The sequence below is a fragment of the Erinaceus europaeus genome, chromosome 18 (genome assembly GCF_950295315.1).
Source record: "Erinaceus europaeus chromosome 18, mEriEur2.1, whole genome shotgun sequence".
NCBI classification, from domain to species: Eukaryota; Metazoa; Chordata; class Mammalia; order Eulipotyphla; family Erinaceidae; genus Erinaceus; species Erinaceus europaeus.
Genome location: NC_080179.1, coordinates 34,715,793 through 34,736,959, shown reverse-complemented (window position 1 = coordinate 34,736,959; position 21,167 = coordinate 34,715,793). Strand labels below are relative to the sequence as shown.

The window sequence follows — 21,167 nt, the reverse complement described above, 5'->3', positions numbered from 1 at the left end:
TTTCACTGTTATGCTGCTTCTCATACACTGTACATCTACAGACTCAGAGTTAGTAACACTGAGCAGTCTATCTGGAAGTATTTGTAGAAGCCAGCAGGAAATATATTATGTAACAATGTCATACATAGCAGAATCTGACATGCGCTTATTTGATATGATATGAAGATCAGGAAGTAAAAGCATATTTAGCTTCTGTCACATTAGAAATTCCTTGTTCAGGGATATAGATCATGTCTGTTTATGTCTGTGATGGTATGCGTAGTCTTACTGTCCTCAGGTAAAGGTAGATTTCAATTCTAAGTCTATTCTATTTACTGTGAACATTTGATGAGAGGAAGTTTTAAAACTGGCGATTCTTTTTCTGTAGAGAATGACAAACTTGCATTTTGATCCAGTGAAATTCCTTCCCAGCCCCCACTGTCATATAGGGGAGGTGCTGCACTTCATGTTTTGTGTATTTTAGTGAGGATAGGCACCACAGTGGGGAACCAGGTTCAGGTATATTAATTCTGACCTGCATAGCTCAGTAAAGGCTGACGGGGCACAGTGTAGTGGTGGAAAGCCTGAAAGAATGTGCAGGAGTGGTTAGCCTTCAGCCAGAAAAAAATATATATGTGTTATGTGTATGGCTGTTAAACGTATATGTTAGTGCCGAATTTACAGATTGAATAAACCAAATCTCATTCAGTAACTGTTTCTTCTGTGATCTGAATTTAAAGTATACGCTACCAAAATCAGTCTAATAAAAATCTCAGGGATTGTATGACCTTGAGTATTTGGACTAGCCCTGTTTGATCAGGATTGCACTTTTTTCCTGAGCTATCCAAATTGGGAAAGTAAACTCAATTAAAAACTTTGAAGTTCACTTACTGTTTTAAAACCCCATTTTTGTCTGTCTTTAAACTGAGTGATCTCCATGCTGTTGCCCAGGTATCCGTTGAGAGAATTTCTTAACCATGGAGCATGCCTTTCAGTTAACATACTAGGAATATTTAAGATAACACTAGTGTATTTTAACGGTGCTCCATATGCTATCTCTGCTTCAACTAAAGAGTAGATCCCTCACTTTGCTTCTAAAATGGATGTTTTACTAAGCTTCTTTCTAAAGAGATTTTTGTTATCATGGAAAGAGAGGATACCAGAGAATCACTGTGGCACTTGTGCTGCTGGGGATTAAGTCCAGTGCTCTAGCCACTCCCTCCCACCAGGGCCACTTTTATTCTTAACTGAAAAATGAAGTAGAGGTTATTTTAGGACTTAGACATCAATGAAATTGTATGTGGCTTTGAGAACTTGCCTTCACGCTTCCAGTGTGCTGGGAGATAATTACTTTTTCAATGTGTTAAATGGTCTTGTAGTACTGTTCTTACACTAAAGGGGAAACTGTTTAAAACACAGCACCAGTGGACTAGGTATGTTTAGACATCTAAGCAGCTATCCCATGCTTAACCTGTTAAACAGCTGCAGCTAGAAGGGCAGTGCAATGCTAAACACATTTCAGCGTGAAGCTTTGGGTGCTGCCGGTACTGGTGGGAGATGGTCACTCCTGCTGGTCAGTTTGATGTCCAGTTTGTTCTCAGGTAAAGGATCACATGCTTGCGCCTTTTTGTGTACAAGGTGCACAACAGTTTCTCATCATCACCATAAAGATCTAGTAGTCAGGTGGTGGTGGGGAAGATCCAGTAGTATTACCTTAGTTTTGGGGAGGTTAAGTTACCACAACTAAATTGAGAACATTACATTGTGCTACTTTTCTTTTCTTTCTTTCTTTCTTTTTTTTTTTTAAAGCTGGGTTCTTTTTTAATTAATTAATTTATTTTTTTAATATTTATTTTTATTATTTATTCCCTTTTGTTGCCCTTGTTTTATTGTTGTAGTTATTATTAATGTTGTTGTTGTTGGATAGGACAGAGAAATTGAGAGAGAAGACAGAGTGGATGGAGAAAGATAGACACCTGAAGACCTGCTTCACCACTCATGAAGTGACCCCCTTGCAAGTGGGGAGCCGGGGACTCAAACAGGGATCCTTACGCAGGTCTTTGCACTTTGCACCATGTGCGCTTAACCCGCTGCGCTACTGCCCGACTCCCTATTTTAAAATTTTTTATATTTATCTTCCCTCTTGTTGTTTTTCATTGTTGTTGTAGTTATTATTATTATTGTTGTTGTTGATTATGTCATTTTTGGATAGGACAGAGAGAAATGGAGAGAGATGGGGAAGACAGAGGGAGAGAGAAAAATGGATGGGGAGAGAGAGAGACACCTGAAGACCTCCTTCACTGCCTGTGAGGAGACTCCCCTGCAGGTGGGGAGCCGGGGGCTTGAATGGGGATCCTTACGTCAGTCCTTGTGTGCTACTTTTCTATTAAAGTTAGGAACACTGCAGACGTTCCATTTGCCACTGGAGTAAGGTAATGTTTCTTTTTACAATTTATATTTATTTTTACACCAAACACCAGTATGTATGGACTGCATTGCTAGTCATTTTGTTAAATCCATAGTTTTTATAATATTATAGTTTTATAACTCATTCATTGGTTCCGGAACATAGTGTCATTAGAAGTTGGAATATAAATTTTAGTATTACAAAATACGTAGATTGACGTGTCTGGATGTTTCTGATTATTTTAAGTCATGTGATGGCGAAGCAGTTTCCCTGAACTGAATAATGGCAACTGTTGGGTTGACAGATGCTGATCCATCCCTGTAGGCAGGAAATAGATCATCAAGCCCACACAAATGTCCAGAACAAAAGGCTATGATTAAGGGACCAGAGGACCCGCTGATACTTTTCATCAACATTTAAGATATCTTTGCTTTCTGAAGTTGCATTCTATAGGAAAACTTAATTGCATGGACCAGGTCGTGGTGGACCTGGGTTTGAGCCTCAGATCCCCCACTTGGAGGTGGAAAGCTTTGTTAGTGGTGAAGCAGGGCTGCAGGTGTCTCTCTATCTCTGTCCCTTGCTGTCTCCCCCACCCTCTTGATTTCTGGCTGTCTTTCAATAAATAAAGATAATTTTTAAAAATTAAAAAAAAACAACACCTAAATTGCAAATATCCCATGGTGTTTGCCCTGCTCTTTCCTAGCCCTGAACTCTGTCTGTTATCTCTCTTCCCCCACTGTACCATCACATGCTTGGAAAGGCAGAAAAGTGACTGTATTAGGCCAGGAATGAAGCTAGGACACATATGTAGCATGAGTAAGCACTTGTACTTGATCCACCATAGTTCTCCTTACTGGGGGCAAAATTTTGTTAATCTGCCCATGAAAAAAAACCTTCATTTTCTTACATAGAATGTAGAAGTGCCGGGAGTCGGGCTGTAGCGCAGCGGGTTAAGCGCAGGTGGTGCAAAGCACAAGGACCGGCTTAAGGATCCCGGTTCGAACCCCGGCTCCCCACCTGCAGGGGAGTCGCTTCACAGGCGGTGAAGCAGGTCTGCAGGTGTCTGTCTTTCTCTCCTCCTCTCTGTCTTCCCCTCCTCTCTCCATTTCTCTCTGTCCTATCCAACAACGACGACAACAACAATAATAACTACAACAATAAAACAACAAGGGCAACAAAAGGGAATAAATAAATAAAATAAATATTAAAAAAAAGAAATTCCTTGAAAAAATTTTTAAAAAAGAATGTAGAAGTGCCTAATGTTTGAAGTTTAATTTAGAGTAAACGTGTGTGTATAAAAAATAATATGATAAAAATTCGGTAAAATGTATAATTGTGGTGGGGCTATGAATTACAAAACAAGCTTTTAAGGCCTGACTTGGAACCCACAGCTTACTTAAAAACAGTTATATATTTATTTTTACCAGAGCCCTACTCAGCTCTGGCTTGTGGTGCTGAGGGCTGAGCCTGAGACTCTGAACTGCAAGCATGAAAGTCTGTTGTAGAGTCATTATGCTGTATTCTCAGCCCCCGTGGATAAACTTAAAACATTTTATAGATGGCAGCTAAAATTCTGGTCACTGGATTTACTCTTGTAAAATGTAAACAAAAGACAGGTGAAAATCACCCAAAACTGTAAATTAGGAGATTCGACACTAAGCCAGATGACTTTGACAAAATACATGGCTGTGGGGGCTTATTTCCTTTCAAAAGTGAGGGTCTGGCAGCACAGGAACACTTGAGGGTCTAAGTTGGATCCTGGCCATCAGATAAGTGACAGACTCCTTTCTCCTCTTGCCCACCTCTTCCATCAGTTAATAGATAATTTACAAACAAGCAGAATTCATAAAAATGTAAAGCCTAGTTTATCTTAAATGGTTTAGTTTTGAGCTGCAGTTCCCAGTCTTATACATTTTTGTTAAAAGAAAAAGAAAATTGTTTCCTGGTATATAATCTCCATGTTCATCTTAAGTAGCTTTTAAAATACAATTTTGGGAGGTGATGGAAAGAAATTCCAGTTGACATTGATTTAGAGATCTTGCTGTTGACCCCCATAGTCCGAGGTCACCTGTGGTAATTCTGGGCCAGGAAGGGGCTCATCTTCCCTGAGCAAACCCATGGGGAGTGTTGTAAGGCAGTGAGGTGTGTGGCTGGCACCCTGCCTGTCACAGCTCAGTTGTTACTGTTCTGTGGTAGGCCTGCAGTTATGAAGTTCTCCGAGTCTCATTTTGCTTGTCTAAAATTTAGAGATGGAAGTGTGGTGCTCACATGACCGTTGGAAGGACTAAATGAGTTTACATGCACTTGAGACCTGGCTCAGGTTAAGTGCTTAATATAGTCTGTTCTTTGAAGTTTACACTGCAATATTTGATGAAGTTTTCTGTAGTTACTGCTGAGTCTCAGGGCCGCCCTCCCCCCATGTGACTTTAGTATGATTATGAATTAAAGCAGGGTATTTCAGGGAAGAAATAAACTAAAGAAATATTGTTGTGAGCTTGATAGGTCTCAAGAGATTGCCTGGGATTGGAAACATTTTACCAGGTATGGTGCATGCTGTACCCTGTCTAGCCTAGGTCTGGGACCACATGGGAGGCACTGTGGGACCAGAGGAAGCTCTAGTTTCTCTGTCTGAATGAAAATAAACAAACAAACAAAAACCTGTTGTGAGAGGTAAAATGATGCATATGCAAGACATGCAAAGAAAAAAGAAGGAATGAGAAAGAAAGAAAGAGAGAAAGAAAAAGATTTCTTATAAGAAAGAATCAATCCATTGCAATAAACACAAGGGCCTTTTAAATCAGATGTATGTCATAAAAGCATGTAGACACAGTTAATGATCAATGTGGTGAGTTGGCTAAACACACCTTGACAAATTGTTCAGGAGGAGGGAGAAGGTCAGTAGTTCCACATTTCGGTTACCAGAGCAGCTGTGGATGTGAGTCATAGTTAAGAGTATGTATAGGGCTACTACTGCACTTGCATCCCTAAGCAGCAGTCATGTTACAGTGTCTGCTGCTCCCTGGGTGCAGGCAGTGTCAGTGATAGTCAGCTGCTCCTGTTACAGTGTCTGCTGCTCCCTGGCCTAGACAGTGTCAGTGGTAGTCAGCTGCTCCTGCTATATATAGTGTTTTTCCTGTTCCCTGGATGCAGGCAGTATCTGGTAGTCAACTGCTCCTGCTACAGTGTCTGCTGCTTCTCCTATAGTGTCTGCTGCTTCCTGGACTAGATGTTAGTGATAGTCAACTACTCCTGTTACAGTGTCTTTGCTGGTCCATGGCTAGATAGTTCTAGTGGTAGTTGTGAGTTGAAATGCAGCTTGCAGTCAATTCATTGAGCTGCTTTTCCTGTCCAGAATTAATCACATGTGGAACTGGTAGAAAACTGCCAAGACAAAGATGGACAGGAAAGTTTGGAAGATATTTTATATTAACTGCCTGTCGAGTGACTTAATAGGTATCAAGAGGCTTTGGTTCTAGTCCTGGTTGTATAATTAATCCCAAACAGGTTTGTGTCTCAGGAGGCAGACATTTAATTCCTTTGGACCTTAACTTTGTCATGTATGAAATGATGGGATTGGACCACATGTCTCCAGAATCCTTCTAATAACTTGCATTTCATAACTCTTAGAACATCAGACATTCTCATTCTGTTACATATATTTTTCTGCAGCAAGACTATCCTGTTTTCTCATAGAGATTTTTTTTTTTTTTTAAATCCTCAATTTACTCTCTGGGATACAGGTTGAAGTTTGAAGTTGAGTGCCTGAAATGTTCAGCTCCTGAAAAGTACAAACATTGAAGCCAAAGATACAACCCCGTACTGACCGTGACAGTGGCTGCCCTTTTGTATTTATTTGCTAACAACCAGACTGCTGTGCCTGTATGAGGCTTAACTCCTGATTGAAACCAGGTTTTCAGAAGTTGAGTAGGGCTCAGAGGGATGCAGCCAGCACAGTGTGAGAGTGCAGGTGCCAAGCCCTGATCACCCTGCATCTGTCACACCAGAGTGACGCTCTGGCTCACTCCCTCATAAATAAACAAATACTCTTTAAAATGAGAAGTTGAATAGGAATGAAGGCCATTTAGGAAATGATTAGAAGGGGTGTTTAGTCTTGTTAAGAGGAGAAGTTTTCCATTTGCTTCATTTGATTTGTCCCCAAAGAAATTTAAATAACTGACACAGATTTTTCTCTGAAGCACATTGCTTTTCCATGAATGCTTTATTCAGAGGAATTCAGTGATTCATAGCTCAGTATAGAATATAGGTATTTTTCATGTAATCTTTGCTTATAGGCAACTTATCAGTGTTGAGAATCATAGTAGGCATTAACAGGAGGGGTTTTCACTAGACTTGTGTTCTTCTGTTTAGAAAAGTGATTTAAAAATCAGCAGAGTTTCTTCTAGCTTCTCTCCCCCACAAAAGGAAAATATAAAGAAAGAAAATCCTCCTTGTAAAATCTACAGATATGTTACCTATAAACTAATTTAAAAATAGAGATTAGCTATTTTCCTTTGCTAAGAAATAAGTACATTATTTTCAGAAAGGAGACTAAATTGTACTGTTTGTGTTTGCAGCAGTAAGTGAATTCCTAGTGGCATGATGAACGTGGGCTCTTGGATAGTCCCTTCAGTTTCCACACCTTCACAAGAATGGTCAATGGAAAGCAGTCATGGGCAGTTTGCAGCCAAGTGCATCATGTTTTCTGACACTTGTACCCTGGATTGAATGGAAACAGACTGATCTAGTCAGAAATCATTTCATTCTTGAGCAAAACTAGTGCTTGAGATAGTTAATGCATCCCTGCTGTGTGGAGTATTGTGTTAAGTTTTGGATGTCTCTTGTTAAAAAAAAATTGGTCTTTAGTTTCTTTCATTAATATTTATTATTCCCTTGTTCTCCAGTAAGCTATGTCCTCAGAATTATGGTCAAAAAGACAGTTTCCCCAGGGAGTTTACAGTCTGTACTGGATTCAGTACTGAGCATCTCCTTTTGAGGGATATGATTAATTTTTGCAGTCTGTTTGGCTAAGATGACACATGAAGTGGCCCGGTGGTGATGCTCCTGGTTGAGCATACATGCTCCAGCGCACAAGGACCAAGATCCAAGCCCCTGTCCCCACCTGCAGGTGAGCTTCACAAGTGGTGAAGCAATGTGGCAGGTGTCTCCCTGCCACTCTGTACCCCCTTTCCTCTCTGGATTTCTCAGTCTCAATCCAATAAATAAATAAAATATTAAAAAGAAAAATAGCATATTAATAAGTATCCATATTTTTTTCTGTAATTGTTAAGGGTGAGCTATAGAGTGACTGTATAAACTGGGTTTGGCTGAGTACTTTTGTGTGTGAGGTAATCTGGACAGGCAGCTACACTAACCACTCACTCAAGCAGGCCTATGTTTGGAAAAGGTCTACCTCAACCTGACCCATAAACCAGCTCACTTGGATAGTGTGGCTCTGCCACGTGTGAAACCCACCACACTGAAACAATCTTGGCGTGGTTTCTTTCCTGCTTGCTCTATCTCAGAAAGAAGGGAGAGGGAGGAGAACAGGTACCTTCTACCAATGATTAAGTAGCCATTTTAGAAAAGATTTTCATCATGTTTGTAATTTGTACAGTCATGTCAATGAATTGATAGCAGTGAAAAGGCATTATTTATGACTCTTCAAAAAGGTTGCTTCCTTCCTCCTCCCTCCCCTCCTCCTTTCTTCTTTCTGTCTTCCTTTTTTCCTTCGATCCTTTCTTTCCCTATGGTGTTGCCAGAGATTGAACCTGGGGACCTTGGAGCCATAGGCATGAAGGTCTTTTGTGTAGCCCTTATGCTGTCTGCCCTGCCTGAAAAATTATTATTTATAAAGTCCATGATTTATGGTTCTCATGCCTTGCCATTTTAGGTTCATATTTTTATTTTTATATTGCAAAACTTTGGTTTATTTGTGTTCTGTGCTTTTTTGTGTTCTTTATGCAATTTATATACTTTTATAATTCCAGCCTTAATATCCATTATTGAAAAGATTCCCTTCCACTGTTGTGAATAACCAGAAGAATGTTTTGAAAATCTTTTGTGATATCTGCTAGAATAAACAGTCCCATTGACTCTTACCTTGAATATCAAATTGATGCACTGGAATGTGTATCTTTAGCTGTGTGCTGTCCCCTCATCTGTGCTAGACTCAATTGGATTCAAATGGATAGCACCAATTTAAAGACAAACTTCCATTCTGCTGTTCTGGATTTGTTTTCATTTTCTTTTTCTTTTCTTTTTAACCAGAGCCCTGCTCAGCTCTGGTTTATGGTGGTTCAGGGGATTGAACCTGGGACTTTGAAGCCTTAGGCATGAGAGTCTCTTTGCATAATCATTATGCTATCTGCCCCCCCCCCCCCAACTCAGGTTCTTAAAGTGTTTTGGAGGATAAAAAGTGGAGGAAAATATTTTAGTCTGTATTTTAGGAAGTATTCGATAAAATATACTTGAGCCATGACTATCCCAAGAGGCGGAGCTGGGCTGAAAGAGGCCCCCCGTCCCCCCAGGTGCGGACGGAGGCGAGCGGGAATGAGAGTGAATTTCAGCCTGTTTCATTCTTCAATAAGAGTATTTTATGCCTTTGTTAAGTCTAATGTATCTAAAATTGTCTCTACACCCAGGGTTAGCCAGTTTAAAATAATCTTTAAATTGCATAGTCAAGCTGTGATGGAATGGTATTAGTAGGATACAAAGAATTTATCCAGTGAAAAGTGGAGTTGGACCTCTTCCGTGCACTGCAGTCATTCTGCCTGCGAAACCAGCCAGCCATCAGTTCTAGGAGGGGTGGTGCCAGTTTAGCTGTACTCCTTTTTTATTATTATTATTTTTAATTTACTTGTTTTTCTTTTATTGCCATCAGTGTTATCATTAGGGCTCAGTGCCTACAATATGAATTCACCGTTATTGGCGGCATTTCCCCCTCTTCCCCCCTTCTGTTTTATTTTTAGCTGTACTCTTACAGAGTATAAGAATTTACACACAGATTCACATTACTCCAATTTGTTTAGTTGGACACTATCATAAGATTTCATTCTGATGTGTTCATTATACAAAGCCTCTCCCTTATAGTCACCAGACTTTTTCTTTTCCTGATTGTGTTGGTGACCAGAAACCTTCAGGATAGGGATCGATTGGAATGTACTGGTCATTATATGAAAGTAAAGCAGTGATACTGCCATTAGTAATTATAGGACTCTTAGGAGCTTATTAGGCTTCTCTTATTCAGAAACTGGCAAGGGCCTTACCTTTAGGATGGGCATCTAAAACCTCTTGATTTGGCCAAAACTTGTCCCCGGCTTTTAGATGTCCAATGCTGATTTCTGTGCCTGACATGGAGACATATTTGGTAGCTCTGGATTTCACAAGCTTTTAATCTATATCCCGCCTCCATGGGAGCTCCAAGAAGAGAGAGAACACTTGTTGGAAAGAAATCTTGTTGAAAGCAGTAATGGTGGAGGGCTTAGCTGTTTCAAGAGCAGAACACAGGTGGCTTTCCAAGAGGGAAGTCCAGGTAACCTCTTGGGGAAGACACTATGTTTCCTATTAGCTAATTTAGATGAGAGATCAAGATTTCTTATGTTTCCCCCATTTATATTAAACAGGAAGTGTTTTACATCCGCTCAGGTGAGTTTTTTTTTTTTTTTTTTCCCCAAATAAAAGCTGGGAAAAACACATGCCGAAGTGAATGAATTGCTTCACTGCAGAAGTATCAGCATGTCAGCTCCTGCATCACTGAAGTAGGAACTTGGTCTGGTTTTCCTGAAAGCCCTGTAGCAAGGGATAAATCATGTATTCCTCAATCAAGTTACAGTTTAAAGGCGGGTTCCCCGAAATTCTGCTGGCATACTGATCAACTAAGAGTAGGAGAGGCTTAGGTTCCTAATGGGAAAAGATGGACCAGAAAGGAGGCCGACCAGGTAGAACACAGCACTCGTATTTTTGTATGCTTTTGTTCTCTAAGTGAATTAGAATATTGTTTTTTCTTTTTTTCCTTTTCTTCCCCCTCCTTTATTTTTCTTTGCCTCCAGGGTTATCACTTAGGACTCGAGGCTAGCACTGGGAATCCGCTGCTCCTGGTGGCCATTTTTTCCATTTTACTGGACAGGAAAGAGAAATTGAGGGGAGAGAAAAAGAGAGACACCTGCAGACCTGCTTCACCACTTGTGAAACATCCCCCCAGCAGGTGGGGAATAGGGGCTTGAACCCCGATCCTTGTGCTTCTTACTGTTTGTACTTAACTGAGTGCACCATGGCCCAGCCTCCAGTAGTTGGTAGTATTGTAAAATGAGATACAATTGGCTATGACTTGGATGATTCAAAGTTTTATATAAACACCAGTAATATATGTACTAAAAGATTTGTAAGTGCCATCCCAAGTAATATACGTGGACTCATCAGCAGGCATGTGTCACCTGCTTAATTAATGTCCCCTACGTTCTCTTGGCAATATGTTGTCAGTTCGTGTGAAACTGCTCTGCAAAATATTTTGACCGAGCAACCTAAGTTGTTGGTAATAGCTTATCCATTAATCAATTTGGTGAAACACAGACAAAATATATGTGATCGGCATAGTGTTTTTAGAGTTAACAGCGTAATTTAAATTTGGTGGGTAAATTGAAAACTGGTAATCACTAGTGGTAAGGAGATTTTTCCCTTTTTTTATTGCCTCCAGGGTCATTGATGGGGCTTGGTGCCTGCACTACCAGTCCACTGTTCTTGGAGGCCATTATTACTATTATTGTTATTTTTCCCTTTTTATTGGATAGGACAGAGAGAAAATGAGAGGAGGGGAAGGTTGAGGGGGGAGAGAAAGATAGACACTTGCTGACCTGTTTCACCACTTGTGAAGTAACCTCCCCTGCAGATGGGGAGTTGGGGACTCGAACCAGGATCCTTGCACTTTGTACTACATACGCTTAACCTGGTGCTCCACCTCCAACTCCCCATAATGATACTTTTTATTCAGGATTTCATGAACTTTTTCAAATACAGAAAAACAGAGAGAATGATGTAATGATGTAATGAACATACTGTCATTCAAATATTAAAAACCTTGCTTTGAGAAATTTGCCATAGGTTTCTGAAGCTGTGGACTGTCCATCTCATTATGTGTTTTGTGTTTACTGCTTAAACATATTGCTATGTATTTGGGCTTTTGAATTTTTTTATTATCTTTATTTATTGGATAGGGACAGCCAGAAATCGAGAGGAAGAAAGAGAGAGAGAGAAAGACCTGCAGCACCACTTCACCAGTGGCAGAGCTTTCTCCCTGCAGGTGGGAACGGGGGCTTGACCCTGGATCCTTGAGCACTGTAGCATGTGTGCTTAACCAGGTGTGCCACCACTAGCCTGTATAGGGTCATTTGAGCCTTTTAATTGTGGTTATGATTTCCTGTCACCTTTCTCCCATTTTTAGAGTTTCAACTCCACCCATTAAGCACTTTGGCAGATGGAACTTGTCCCCATTCTTTTTCTAGACTGGGCTGTGAAGCCAGCACTTCCCAGGAGCTTCCTATTTTCTTTTTCCATTATTAAGTACTACTTAAGTACCAATTAAATATTGAATATTAATTAGCTCTTAAGTACAACACAGTGTAGACACTTTATTTTCCCTTGATGTTTCTGTTAGTACAGCATGAAGGTCAACATTTTTGCTCTTAAAATAAGAGTCCATGTATTTATCAATTTGAGAATGAATTAAAAACAACCACAGGAAGGAAACACCCTGATTAGCCTACAATTGCTATTCAGTTCTCTGCCATAGAGGACAGCTAAGGAGTGGGTTACCTGGGGCCTGAAGGTGGCCCACCTGCTAGAAACACATTTTGCATTTTGCCACTTTCAATGACCCGTGTTCCATCCTCTGCCCACTACACAGAAGCACCATACTAGAGTGAAGCTTCAGAAGCAGTGCTGTGGTATCTCTCCTTTTCTTTCTCTCCCTCTCTTCTGTCTGACAAAAAAGCAAAAAACAACACCTATAGCAATGGAATACTGCGGACTGGATGCTCCTAGGAAGCACTGACATTAGAGAAGAGAGAGAATGAGAATGTTTTTTTTTTTAATTTTCATTTTTTAATTATTTGTTTATAAAAAGGAAACACTGACAAAACTATAGGATACGAGGGGTACAACTCCACACAATTCCCACCACCAGAACTCCAAATCCCATCCCCTCCCCTGATAGCTTACCTATTCTTTATCCTTCTGGGAGCATGGACCCAGGGTCATTATGGGATGCAGAAGGTAGAGGGTCTGGCTTCTGTAATTGCTTCCCTGCTGAACATGGGCATTGACAGGTCGACTCATATTCCTAGCCTGTCTGAAAGAGAAGTTTTTAAAAATTGTTTTCTCTTTTTTGTTGTTGGTTGCCCTTGTTATGTTATTATTATTATTGTTGTTGTTATTGCTGGAGCAAGGTGTTTTTTTTATTATCTTTATTTATTTATTTGGATAGAGACAGCCAGAAATCGAGAGGGAAGGGGGTGATAGAGAGGGAGAGAGACAGAGAGACACCTGCAGCACTGCTTCACCACTGTGAAGCTTTCCCCCTGCAGGTGGGGGCCAGGGGCTCGAACCCAGGTCTTTGCACACTGTAACATGTGCGCTCAACCAGGTGCGCCACCACCGGCCCCTGGATCAAGATTTTTTAAGTGTTAATTACTCTGATTTATTTTAGTTGACTTACTATACTGCCTAGAGGAAAAAAAAAAACTTTTTCTGAATCTTGAATTGTAAACATAGTTTTTTTTTTTTTATGACAATGCATTTTCTTCTTTATTGGGGGATTCATGGTTTACAATGTGAATACAGTCATGGGCACATGTGTCACATTTCTCATTTTCTGCATAACACTACCCCCTCCTCCTCTACCATTATGTTGCAGGACCTGAACACACCCCCACCCCCTACCTTTTACTTTGGTGCAGTCCACCAGTAAATGTATTTCTAATGAACTTACGATTTCTTTTTATGCAAATTTTTTACTCCTCTCTTTGTTTGTTTTTGTTTTCCTGGGGGCTTCACTGCTTTGGTTGACTTTCTGAAAGAAAAGGACAGAGACAGTGAACACACACACACACACACACACACACACACACACAGAGGGGGTGAGGGAGAGAGAGAGAGAGAGAGAGAGGAAGGGAGACTGACTAACTGCAGCACCAAAGCTTGTCCTATTGCAGTGGGAAGGCATTGTTCTCAAAACTAGGCTATATTCTTTTTTTTTTTTTAGGCTATGTTCTTATCCATTCATCACTTGATGGGCAGGCCGCATATTTCTCTCCCCCCACCCCTTTCCTTCTCTTCCTTTTTAAAAGCTATTTAGAAAATACTACTTGTATTAGAAAACACTATGCTTTTGTGAAAATGTATGTTTTCAGGTCAACATTTTGAGCAGTTGTCAGTCTGTTTCCAAAGTAGCTGTGCTGTTTTAGCTCCCCCCCGGCAATGTATAAGGGTTCTAGTTCTTTCTCCATCTTTACCTGTAGATATCCAAATGAGGATAACATGAAAATGCTTTGCAGTTTTCATTTACATTTCTATGACTAGAGAAATTTGAGTGCTTTTTTACTTTTAGATGTTTATTGACTTTGTTTATCAACTTTAGAAAAATGCCTATTCACTTCTATTCTAATTGACTTATTTCAAATGTTTTTGTTAAAAATGTTGTGACTGCTTTTGTGGGAAACATTTTGTGGAAATTAGTGATATGGGTGGAGTAAAGACACGCAGAGAATGCCACATAACACTTAAAAAATAGAGCAGAACTCAGACAAACCACCATTAGTCACCCTGTGTGTTACTGGAGTGATGCCAACATAGCTTACAGCTACAGCTAAAGTGTCAGACTTTAAAGTATGTAGGTAATATTAGCACTATTTCACTATATTCTGTTGAATAATCTCAGTACATTTGTTAATTGTAGCCAGTTACATCTTAGTGTCTATATACTGTCTAGTCTGTGTTCATCAGACACATGTGGCTGTGTAAGTTCAGGTTTGATAGAAGTGGATGACTGAGCTTCTCTGTCAGGCTGATGCCCTTTGAAGGTACTCAGTAACCTGAAAAAGGACTGGCGAGTATCTAGGTCAGTGTAAACACACTGCAGAAAGTGTATTTGCTTAGTGTTGATCTAGAACTTATTTTTATTCTTATGCTTCTTACTCTGAGGAAAAAGTGGGATGTGTATTTTTACATTTCTGAAAATTTATTTTTTTACTTCCTGCTTATGAGAAAGACAGAGAGAAGCCAGAGTACCCTGGGCTTGAGCCTCCAGGCATGAGAGTGGGAGCCTCGGGGTGCTGATCTTGTTTCCACAAGTTGAGCTGTGTGCCCCATCTGACTGACTTCTTAGCTTGAACTCTTGTACTTTAAAACAGGAGACACTAAAGTGGTAGGTAGCACTTAATTCATTATCAGTCTTGCTTTCCTGTGTTTCATGTAGTTTTGATATTTACAGCAAATCATACCTCAAAGTCATTTGCAATTCCAAAGTTTCTGTTCTTTTAAGCAATATTAAATAAAAGATTGTAGGTACTGGAGTTTAATGCCTAGTAGTCGTTTGCTCCATCTTCAAATCACTGATGAACAGCTGTCTGTTCACCAGTGTGTCCTTAAAAAGACTCAGAATGTGGGACCAGAGATGGTTTGCTTGGTGGGATTTGTGTACAGCCATGCCTAAGCACATAGCCTGTGCTCTGAGGAAGAACCACTGGGGCTGTGGTGGATCTCTGCTCCTGTTTATCTGAAACTGAAAGAATGAAGAAGTCAAGTGAACCTGGCAGTAGTACAACTGTGTATGTGCAAGGTCCCAGCATGATTCAGTCATTTATTCAGTTGGTCAGTCAGTCAATCAATATTTTAAGTTGGTTCTTTTGAAAAGTTGAGGTAAAGTTTAAGGATCTATGCTTTGTTTTTTATTTAATTTTTTTATTGTCTTTATTTGTTGGATAGAAACAGCCAGAAATTGGGAGGGAAGGGGATGATAGAGGAGGAAGAGAGACAGAGACACCTACAACACTGCTTCACCACTCACAAAATTTTCCCCTTGCACATGAGGACCAGTGGCTTGAATCCAGGTCCTTGTGAATTGCAACATGTGCACCCAACTAGATGAACCACCACCTACCCCCTAGGACCTGTGATTGGCTTTTTTCCTCTTTCCGTCCACCTATCCATCTATCTTTCCATCAGTCTATCTGTCCGTCCATCTGTCCATCCATCCATCTGTATCTGTCCATCTGTCTATCTATTCCTGGGACTTCATTGCTCCAGGAAGACTTTTCAGATAGAAAGACCAAGAATGAAGTGAGGTGGAGTTATAAACAAGGGGGAAGGTGAGGAGACCTACTGTACCAAAGTTTTCCTTCAGTGTGGTGGGAATCAGGCTCACACCTGGTTATACACTGAAATAGTAGCACACTATCCAAGTGAGCTATTCTGCAGTCTTCCTCTCTTCCTTCTCTCCTTCCCTCCCTCTCTCCCTTTCTCTTCCTTTCTTTCTTTCCAGTTCTCATAGTTTTGCTAGTTTTTTTAAATTCATAATTATTGGTTCTATTCCTTTGTTAATACATTTTCCTCAAAGATGAACTAATTTTTTAAAATAAATTTTTTATGAAGATTTTATTTATTTATGAATGAGAAAGATAGGAAGAGAAGGAGAAAGAACCAGATATTACTCTGGTATATTTGCTGATGGGGATTGAACTCAGGACCTCATGATTCAGAGTCTAATCCTTTATCTACCTCCCGGACCACAAGATGAACTAATTTCTGTTGCTATTCTGAGATTTCTTTAAAAATTTTATTTATTTATTAATGAGAAAGATAGAAGAGAAAGAACCAAACATCACTTTGGTACGTATGCTGCCAGGGAATGAACCCAGGACCTCATGCTTGAGAGTCCAGTGCTTTTTTATACTATGCCACCTCCCAGACCACTGTTCTGAGATTCTTCATCCTTTATATATATATACATATATATATATATATATATATATATATATATATATATATATAATATTTTGTTGCCCTTGTTTTATTGTTGTTGTTATTGATGTCATCATTGTTGGATAGGACAGAGAAATGGAGAGAGGAGGGGAAGACGGGGAGAGAAAGACACATGCAGACCTGCTTCACCGCTTGTGAAGCGACTCTCCTGCAGGTGGGGAGCCAGGGGGCTCGAACCAGGATCCTTACACCAGTCCTTGCGCTTTTCACCACCTGCACTTAACCCACTGCACTTAACCACCTGACTCACACTCCATCCTTTTTCTTTTCTATGTCTAAATAGATTGTTCTACCTGGAATGTGTTTTTTGTTTCTATACCATTTATTCTTCATTCGATCCTTATCCCACTTCATCTGATCCTTATTCATATCTTCAACTTGCAGTGCATGATCAGTCTCCGATCATCTCATATATTGTCATGAGTCAGTAGAGTTACCTGGATATCAGTGGGCTCTGGCTGAGCATTGCGGTCAAAACGCTTCATACAGTGTCATAGTTATACTCTGTGTGACGTGGGAAAGAAATTACTTTTTGAGCATTGAGATAATTATTGGAGGATTCATTACCTAGAAGAGGGACTTTATTAAAGTAGTACTTTGGAACTTATTAAAGCCCATGACTTTAGAGAAAAAATACTGCACAGATATTATTTTCATTAAAGGTAATTATTGTTTTTAGCTCTTGAATTTATTAAGAAACAACTAAATTTGGAAATTTATTTTACTATAACAATATGTACAGATAAAATTAGGAGATAGAAAAATTAGCAAATAGGTATTGCTTTTCACCATAGTTTTGCAAAATACTTTTTAAAACTACCAGAAAAAAATCATTGTCAACTGATTTGAATTTCACTAACCAATGAATCTATAAGATCTGTGTGTAAATATTTTGAAATAAACATTATAAGCATGTATGAGTTGTTGTACCTGCCCCAAAGCTTCGTTCCCCAGCTAACGGCATCATTTCTACTTGTTTTTGAGAACATTAAGTCCTGCTGTTAGAATTGTCAGCTGTTTTCCTGAACCGGCATGTATGCTGGAGACGTTTGAGTGCAGTGTGGGAGTCTCTTTTTATGCATGTAGTGGTCTTTATCCTTATGAAGGTTTTGTATATGCATTCTCTGGACTTTTAATGAGTGAATTGCCTGATTCACATAAGATATCTTTTAAAAAGAGGACCTTATCTACCAGATTGCTGTTATTTCCTAATGAAGAAGGTGACAGTTGACCTTTAGATGAAGATCGCTAACATTTCAGAAAGTTGTAATGAATTAGTTTTCTTTCTTTATGAGTAAGTTGTTAGTGATGAACTTATTCTTTGAAATGTAGTTAAAAGTGAGAAAGAAGAAAGACATCTGTGCATGCTGAGACTCTAGATTGATACTTGCCGTAGTCTCATCTGGATCTATTAGGAGGGAGTGCTTACTGCAGTTAAGTTCTGCAGTCAGTGCAAGTAGCCAAAAGCAGTTTAGTTTGGCATACTCATAGCTTACCTCAGTGAGCCTCCAATGTTGTCCCCGAATCCCAAATCTTTAAGAGAAAGAGGGAGAAAAGTGCCATTGGATCAGATCACCTCTGAACATCCATGCCTTATGTACTGCCATGTGGTAACAGACTTTAGCAGGCAGAGATTCTAAGCCAGCAACTTTGCCTGTGCACGAGTTCAGACTTCCATCTTCTCATAAAACAATAGTTATTTATTTGTCCCTCACTACATGGCAGGGATATTTGGAGTACTTTATGTGAATTAAGTCCTTTAATCCTCAAAACAAAGCTATGAGTCAAGTGCTGTCATATCTTATTTTACAGAGGAAAATATAGAGACCTGTGTGCATCCTAGAACTGTATAGCTAGCTAGGAAGTAGTAACACTGGAACTTCGGTCCAGGATACGAGCTTCGAGCAGGGTATTGAGCCACTCCCTCTGCTGCCCAAGCAGGCTCTCTGTGTAATCTGCAATATCACATTCACAATGGCACATTCACCTGTACATTCTTTGATGAGGGGGGGCTGTTTCCTCTGCAGCCGACATGCTGTGGGTAATCAGTGTGCATTTGCTGAGTGAAGAAGTGAATGTGACTCATCACTCAGACTGGGCATGAGCCCAGGTCCCTGTATAAGTACAGACTTTTAACCCTTTCACTCCGGAACATCTCCAGAATGAATGGAGGAATCACACTGAAATCACTGTAGCATTTGTCAGATTCTAATACAAAAAATATAGTTGGCAATGGCTAGAGATTTGCTCTTGTTTTCATTATAAGTACAAAACTAAGTATTTAACTAGTACATGTTCAACAGCGTCCATTCATGATGTAAATAATAAAAACATATAGGATGTGTAATCTAATTAAAGTGTTGTTTGCAGTAAATTGTCATTCTGGTTTGTTAGAATTCTTAAGCAGCATCCACATCGTTACAAAAGGAACATGTACCTTCTGATTTTAGCCACATTGACATTTTGCTTCCAATTAAGCTATGCAATAATTTATAGAGTTCAGACTAAACATACTACAGAAATGGAACGTAATAAAAATTGGATTTTATGATATTTGCTTTACAAATTTGGTAAGATTGTTTTGTAGATGCTTGGCAGTTCAGTTTTGTAAGTTCTTGCTTTTTGTGTTAGATTATAATTAAGTTTCTTATCTGAGTATGTTAAGAGTGGATTTTATTGTAGTAGGTTGTATTGTGCCAAACAATTTTCCCTTTAAAGTTGCTATTCAACAAATATAGTCAAGTGAAAAATTCCAACAGTTGACAGTATTTCCCCTTTTATCAATTCTCTCTCTCTCTTCTGATAGCTGAGTATCAATAGAACTGAATTTAAGAGCAGAGTTTTGAATGGCCATGTGACCTATTTAAGCCACAGAGTTCAGCTTTCTGAGGAGCTTGGTCAGCTGGTGAATGGTGAAGGCTCTCGAGTAAAGAGGCAGTTTAGGACAAAGTGGCCTGTGTGCTAAATTTCACTCCATTCTGCTGAGCCATTTGGGAGAGAACTGACTTCATAAATTTTAGCCTGTCAGAAAAATCATGATGCAGTTGCATAGAAAACCAGAAAAATACATCATGACTTTTCTGATAATCTAATAATACTAAGCTAAGTACCCACTGCATGGAAAACTAAGACAGTCTTAGAAAAGACCCCTCTTCTTTGAATGTTCCCCTGGACTTTTAGAAGTGATAAGACAAAATAAATAATAAGGGAGTGAAGATATATGGAAATGCATCCAAGTACCAAAAATGATATCAAATTAAGTCTTTGCACATATTCCAAGTTTATAACCTATACCTGCATCTAATATCTCCTCTTTCTCAAAAATAATTTTGTTACCCTAGCAACAAAAGATTCAGCCCTTACTTAGCTTAGCAGGAATTCTGTAGAAAAACAAAAGCCCACACTTTAAACATATAAATCATGTGAATGGTATTGGTCTCCTTTTTATCCATGGCTATGCCTTCAAGTTGGAATTTATTCTTACTTTCACCATGGAATCTGTGGCTGTCTGTAGCAGACTGAGAAATGTCTGGTCTCCCTCTCTCCTCCTCTAGCAAGGACTGTCAGGTCTGCAAACACTGGATGAAGCAGAGCACCTGCCATCAACTCTCCTTTTTTTCTCTAGTTTTGATAATACTGTATGCGAGACCATAGCTACTCTTGGGTTCCCCCCTTTCACATCCCCAAGTCATTAGTTATCAAAATTTACTCTTTTTTTTGATTGGCTTATTTCTTTAATATTTCTCAGACTTGTAGTGCCACCTTATTTGATACCTGAACAGTTAGAATAAAATCTCAACAGGAGCTTCTGTTTCCTTTTCACTAGAGTCCTAGCTAGCATGGCCAGAGTGCTCATCCTGCAGCAAGGTGGTGATATGGCCACTCTCTTGCTTAACTACTTCATTGGAGCCCTGATGGCCATCCTGCACTTCCTTGCCCTTCCTAGGATTCTACCTCCCCACAACATCCTACAGTGTCTTACCCCATTACTATTACTTTTAATATTTTTATTAGTGATTTTTAATAGTGATTTACAGAGTTATAAGATAATAGGAGTGCAACTCCACACCACTTCCACTACCAGAGTTCTGTGTCCTCATCCCTATCCGGTGGGAACTGCAATAATTTTCTCAATACCACAGATATGTATTCTCTGTCTGTATATATCTACGTATTTTTCCACCCATTTTTATTTACTTTTACAGCCCTGCCTTAACTTTCTAAGTCATGCCTACACCTATTACTACTTCCAAATGTTTCTCTTCTCCCCTCTCTGAAAAGCTAAACAATGCCTGACTTCTGTTGTTTTCCAGATTCTCTTCCCTTTCAGTGATGATATCAAAGCAAAGATTCCTGGTACCCAGTAGAATTGGGGTTCAGAGCCCTCTGGTCATCTTTCCCTAACATTTTTCCCCCTCTGGGAGTATGAAACAGAATTCCTTTTTTTTTTTTTTTAATTTAATTAGTGATTTAGTGACTTACAAAATTACTTGTCAACAGGGTTATAATTCCACACTGTTCCCACCACCAGACTTCTGAATTCCCTGTCCCTCCACTGCAAACCAATGTAATTCTCTCATAGTTGCAGATGTGGGTTAACTAGCATCTCTACTGCTATCTGTCTAGATAAGTACAACCCTCCCCCCCTTCTCCCAGCTTCTCCAAGCCACTCATGACCCTATTACTACATCCAAATGTCCCTCCCTTTTTCCTCCTCTCTCTGTGGGTCTTGATGGAGCTGGAGTTCTGA

General features: G+C 39.6%; 1 protein-coding gene across 14 annotated transcripts in view; it reads left to right on the top strand.

Annotated features, from left to right (window-relative positions):
- PKP4 (plakophilin 4) overlaps positions 1 to 21,167 on the top strand; it is a 198,687-nt gene that overhangs the window by 1,984 nt on the left and 175,536 nt on the right. Inside the window, exon 2 of one of the 14 annotated variants that reach the window (XM_060177880.1) lies at positions 10,435 to 10,589. The exons of the other annotated variants lie outside the window; for them this stretch is intronic. The gene's annotated coding sequence lies outside the window, so the exon portion shown is untranslated. The remainder of the gene's footprint in view (positions 1 to 10,434; positions 10,590 to 21,167) is intronic. 14 annotated transcript variants of the gene reach the window in all.